Genomic DNA, 6,232 nt, shown 5'->3' with positions numbered 1-6,232 from the left:
TTTTTTCTTCCCCCCCCCCCCCACTCCCCTTTCTCTTTTTATAAACCCAGAGAAAAAAGCTTCATTAAGGCAGTGAATACAGGTCAGTAACAAAGGGCCGTATGAATCCCCTTCCAGAGCATGTATTCCAAACCAGGGCTTGTGACAATGCAGCCTGTCTGGTTCTGGGGCTGATAGACTGTATCTGGAGAATTTAGAGGCCTCCTGTCTGATTGTTTTTTCTATTGTGTCTTTCACCTCCAAAACAATATTCATGTCTGAGTGTGCAGCAGGGGCAAGCATGCACACCTATCATTTTGCAGTGCCGCTGGTGTGAGTGTGGCAGAACTTTGTTGACCTATGAGAGTTCTGCCTCTGAGCTTCGTCTTGCTCACATCCCTAGAGGTTTTATGCATTTATACAGGTATCGTGCCTTTTTCTGCTGTTGTTGTAGCACTGGAAGATCTCTGAGGATCATTGTTTGCCCCTAATGTGAGAACTCACCCCACTACTAAAATACAGCCACTTCTGAGATCGTGGACAGTGTGTGGGCTCGTAGTTAGTGGACAGAATAATAGTAAGGACAAGAAATATCTTAGCCTTGGACAGCAAACCAGACTCCCATTGAAAATTGTATGGTAACAATTGGGGAATCTCTTGATAGGAGCTAATTGTACCAGTCAGACATGAAACCGTGCTGGTGTCTTGTAAACACTCCATGTGTAGGAGTTTGTTATGGAAAATGTTTTGACATTTTTTATTATTTTCCAACACTACCGTTTGTCACCAGAAAATCCGAGTTAAAATAAATGTTATTACAGCAGTGTTTATTGCCTCTGCATTTTTTTTTTTTTGGTTTATCCCCTATGGGGTAGCATTACCATCCTTAGAGGAGTATAAGACAGAGATAGTAATCTTAAGGGGAAAAGGAATAAAGTCAAAATGCCCTTGGCTAATGTCCCACCGATAGGACTATGATATCATTATAATATAGTTCAGGAACAAGTGCTTACAGGGAGCTTTGAAGAAGACATTATCAGTCAAGAGAGAGGTCTACATCAAGTAAAAGGTATTTATCAAGTTAGAGTGCAGAGTTCAAAAGCAGAAAAGGAGAGGTACGTGCATGCCCCTTTCCTAGCAAAACTCAGGCTTTCTCAACCCTTATCTCTGTGTGAGGCAATTACCTTCTGCGCCCTGGCATCGTAGAGTTTTTCCCAGGCTTCAGGCTGTGCTCATTCATTCTGCTTATATATCCATATCTCTCTTATTCATTCTTTTTCTGGGGATTTCAAAATCTCTGAACCAAGCCGAAAGGTAAAGAACACAAAAAGCTTGTTCGATACTTGGTTAAGTCCATAAAAAGCAAAATTTTATGTTTTCCACCTCCCTGTACCTGTGTCTTTTTTGCTAAGTTATCCAAACACATGACACTTTATTGGTGCCTTTGGATCCTCCTCGTCTTCTAGAGTGGACAAAGCATTAGAAAGTATAATGTAGAGCAGGGGTCAGCAACCCCCGGCACGTGTGCTGAGCTTGACACACAAGGCCATTTTGCTTCGCACACCACTGCCAGCCCCGGATCTGAGCAGCTGCTGCCAGCCACAGAGCCTAGGGTGCTCTCAGCAGGCAGCTGGGAGGTTGCAAGCCTCAGAGCCTAGGGTGCTCCCTGCAAGCAGACTGGGCCCTGTGGGCTGGCTGCAGCCAGAAGGCTGCAAACAGTGGCTCCAGCATGTCGGCACTCTGGCACCTTCCAAGGTAGGCATGGTTTTTTCAGCACTCCAGCCAAAGAAATGTTGCCTACCCCTGATGTAGAGAATAGCGGTGTTTTCCATTTCTAACCGCTGATGTCTTATGGAAAAGCCTTTTGATTACCTTTGAAAATTATTTGTGGGTACCTAAAAGTATCATCTTGGATCAGATCAATTTTTCATCTAGTCAGGAGTAGTATCTCTGAGGGCGTTCATTACCAGACACTTGAGGCAGGTGAAAGAAATCCAACATGGACAGTCCCTGAACAACATGCTTGGAAGGGAGGTGTTTGTTCTGACTGCCACATTGCAGGCTCTCGAGCAGAGATTTCAGAGTGTGTCTACCCAGAGGTGTGTTCTGTACTTTGCATGATGGAGTCGAAGTCCTGATTGAGATCTTTTGAATCCCGCTGTCTGTCTAATGTACTTTTATTGTCCCCATGACCATAGTATTTGAGGTCTTCACAATCTTTAGTAAATGTGTCCTAACAGGTAGAACTGGCCAATATTTTTTCCAGCAAATATTTCACCAAAATTCTGGCCTCAGTCATTCTAAAGTTATTTGTAAATTTGGGTTGAACTTATTCAATAGTTTTGGCAGGAAAAAAAATAGGGGCTGCATCTGCAAGCCTGCCTGTAATGGCCATTACTCCTTTTTTACCCCAAAGCTCAGTGGCTAGAGGATTCACTTTGAATGTGCGAGGTCTGAGTTGGGTTCTTTTCTCCCAGTGAGCTCCTGGATAAAAATCTTGCCATCACCACTCCCCATACCTCTTCCCCACCTTCTCCTCCTCTGCTTTTCTTGGAGGTGCTTGAAAGTTGAACATTTTTTGGGGGTCAAATGAAATGGAAACTCTTCAGAGGTTTTGTTTTTAGTTGGGGAAAAATATGAAACATTTCAAATTTGGTTCAAGTCACTTTTTATTTGCTTACTGTTTTGATTGGTTGACAAATCAAAATTACAATTATTTACACATCGCTGACTGTATCACACTTAAGGAAGTGCAGCTTATCCTCAGGCGCGTCATTGGGTGCCAGAGAGGCTATGTGACTTGTCTTAAGTAACTCAGAGAGTCTGTGGTAGAGTAAAGATCTGAATTAGGGTCAAGATTTTTAACCTCAGTTACTGAACAATTGTTCCTTTCTCATAACAATACAACACACATGAGATTTGATGAAGATCAAAGGGGAGAAACCCATTAAAATTCAAACTGGTGGGTGTGTTGCAGATATATCCCCAGATAGCCAAAATATTTTCCCAACCTTTGGGACTTTTGTAATTAGCAACAATTCTTATTTCAAATTATTCTTTAATCTCCATAGACTGATTAAATAAAAGTCCTGTGAGAGAAATCTGACACTGAAGAGGACAGTGACTATGGCGTTGTTCTGTTTTGTTTTGTTTTTAAAGTACCTTGTTCAAAATCTCTATAACAGTTTCCTTTGTGTCCAGGAGGTGCTAATGACAACAGTTATATGATGTAAGTAAAGTTAAAAGCCTGAAGTGAGCCAAACTCTATACCTGAGGTAAGGGATAAGCCATAGTGGTGTTTGACCCTCTGATGATCCCTCAAGGAAGTGACTTGTCTCGGTGCAGGTAGATATTTACATTTGTGGATGAATTTTAATGACCAATCTAGCAGTGTTTTGAATGACACAAAGTGGGGTCTAGATCTGTGATGACATATTGATTACTTCTGAGATAGGGTGAAATGTATTCAGTTTCTGTTGAGAGTTGGTCTCACTGAAGCCATGCACTTTGCTTTGGGTTTGTTCTGTACACGGGTGTGAATTTTGCTATCAAATGCTTTTGAAAATAGTTGGTAGCTTTATGTCTCTGTAAACCTAGGCTACTCTGTTTTATGTCTAATATTTCTATATGGTAATTATAAGCTCTACATTTTACAAAAAGTAAATGTCGGTAAGAGAGCTTGTATAGCAGGGGCAGGCCGAGTCCAGCCCACGGGCCAGACGGGGCTGTGGTGGACGCTGTTTCCCAGCAGCTCCTGCATGCACCACTGTGGCCAGTTTCCATGGAGACCAGAGGAGCAGTGGTGCCATGACAGCATGGGGTGAGGGTTTCCATGGAAACTGGCCCCAGTAGCACTGGCGGGGTCTGCAGCTGGATGGGAGTTGCGGCAGGGTTGGGATCTTGCGGCGGTGACAGCATGCTCCGGAGCTGGGGCAGAGCTGCGATCCACTGCCTTGGGGGCATGGACCACACTGGACCACCTCCTCTCCCAGCTGCGTGCCCTGTCAGCTCTGCTGGGGCCAGTCTCCATGGAAACCCTGGCCCCCTGCTGTCTTGGCACCACTGCTTCTGTGGTCTCCCTGGAAACTGGCCACAGTGATGTGGGCAGGGGCTGCTGGGAAATGGAGTCTGGCCTCTGGCCAGATCTGCCGTTTTGCCCACTCCTGCTCTATAGCCGCCTTACTCCAGGCTCTAACCCCATGTTATATGAGTAGTATTTCATGGGAAAGTAAGATCAGCTGTAATTCTCATCCCACAGCCTGGAATTCATTGCTATCTGTTCTGAGAGCTGTCACTGAACAGCTTGTTGCCTAATATGAATCTCCAAATTCATGCCATTCCAGTCTCTGATTTCTCTCATTAAGCTAGTATAGATTCCTGCCATATTGCAGAGTTCTCTATGTGCCATGAGGTAATGTCTTTTTTGAACCCGTTCCAAGCAAAACTAACCCACCTGCTTCATGCCTACCAACATCTGGTCACCCAATCCTGGAAAACCCTTGTGTCTGAAATAAAGCTGCTCATGGACCTGCTCCAACCATTCCTGGTTCATGAATTCTCAACTGCTGTCTGAATCGGAACTTGGCCTCCCAGAGAATAAAATAAAATAACAATCTATAACGTTAATGATGTCTTGCGGGCTGACGTGGAACTTAAGTGCTGCATAAGCTTTGTGCTGGCCCTTTAATGAGCAGGTAAAAGAAACTTCCCTGCTTCTGTCTTTGCCAGTGTGAGTTAAAATCAATACTCCAGGGTTTGTGGTGAGAATGTGCAGCCAGACAGCATTATGCTTTGCTCTAATTATGTCTCAACTCATACTATTGCAGAAGGTTGGTATTCTAGAGTTAGCAGCCCTGTATTTTTATTGATAACTTGCTGAATTGTCATTGTTGCAAGGCTTGTTTGTTTTGATTTTTTTCTTTTCCTGTGTGTGATGAATTATTTGTGTCTTTGAACTGCTTCTCCCTAGATAATTCAAGTTACCAGCTTTCAGTTACTAATAATATTTCCTACTTATTTGTTTCTCTTTCTGTATATACAATATGCCCATCAGACAGCCAGTAAGTGCATTACAGCAACGATGAGATCAAAATGAAAAGTCAGTTAAATCAATGGTAGCTAAGGTACACCATCTGCCCCCACTCAGCCAATGCTCATTCCTACTGTTCAGAAAAAGGACAAGTAAACTGATAAGCCTTGAGACACACTTGTAAGTTCGCTTTCCTCTGGCTATCCCAGTGAATCCTGTTATCCATGTCTATCTGTATGTACTACTGGGTGTTGTGCTTATTAGGAGTCTAGTACCAATGAGCTCTGACCATAAGCTCTTTCGGGAAGAATCTGTTTTACCTATATTGACTTTTTTTGCAAAGGGTAGAGCTTGTAATAAGCAAAGAATGAGCAATCAGTGACAGTAAACTGTTTGAGGTGGGGAAGGAGATGGGAAGGAGATTGAGCTCCAGGGTTGAGAACATTCTGCTGAGGATATTCTGCCCTCAGTATGCAGGTATATAAACCCAAGGTCAGTCACATGAAGACTTCAAAATAGAAATGTCTCTTTCTTATCACATCTCCTCCAAAGTATAGAAACCTTGTACTTATGGGAGAATAAAAGAGAGAATGCATTATCACCCACTGGCTATTACTGTAGCTTATACCATGAGAGATGTTGGTTCAGTTCCTCACTTTGCCAAAGAACTCCTGTGTAACTCTGGGGTGATAACTTATGTATGGCAAGAACCAGAAAAGCACATAGGTAGGTGTTGACGTTCAGGTGAGTGATCTACAGAAAAGGGTTGCTAACTGTCTGTAAATGTATGGACATTCCATAAAGAATAAGCTTGAAAACATTTATCTGTAAAAATTCTGTAAAAAAACCCCCAAAAACAAAACCAACAACCTCCCCCAAGCAAGTTTGAACTGAAGTTTGATTGAAATGCTATCGCTGAAAAGAAGCTGGAGATAGTGTTGAAGGATAGACAGAGCAGAGCAATATCACCTGGAGTCTGAGGGCCTTGTTGCATGTTAATTTTGGGCAGCTCCTGGAGCTCCTAACACCTGGATTGTTTGCACATAACACCTGAAACTGGTTTTAAGCACTTGTTATGCTCAAAGTTACATCATTTCAGTGCAGGATTGTCTCTGATCTGTGCTACCTAGCTTGTGTTGCACTAAGGTATAGCCACTCTAGGCTAGACCTTAGTATAAACGTCTCACCTGCCCCGCCTCCCCCACTGGCCTGGAATGTGCTCAC

At 43.2% G+C, this 6,232-nt stretch overlaps 1 protein-coding gene across 6 annotated transcripts in view; it reads left to right on the top strand.

Moving 5' to 3' along the window:
- TSPAN18 (tetraspanin 18) overlaps positions 1–6,232 on the top strand; it is a 268,022-nt gene that overhangs the window by 88,765 nt on the left and 173,025 nt on the right. The window lies entirely within an intron of this gene.

The sequence above is a fragment of the Gavialis gangeticus genome, unplaced genomic scaffold (assembly GCF_001723915.1).
Source record: "Gavialis gangeticus isolate Ggan-Ray unplaced genomic scaffold, GavGan_comp1, whole genome shotgun sequence".
NCBI lineage: Eukaryota > Metazoa > Chordata > Crocodylia > Gavialidae > Gavialis > Gavialis gangeticus.
The sequence above is the reverse complement of the archived record's forward strand: the minus strand, read 5'-3'. Positions and strand labels throughout refer to the sequence as shown.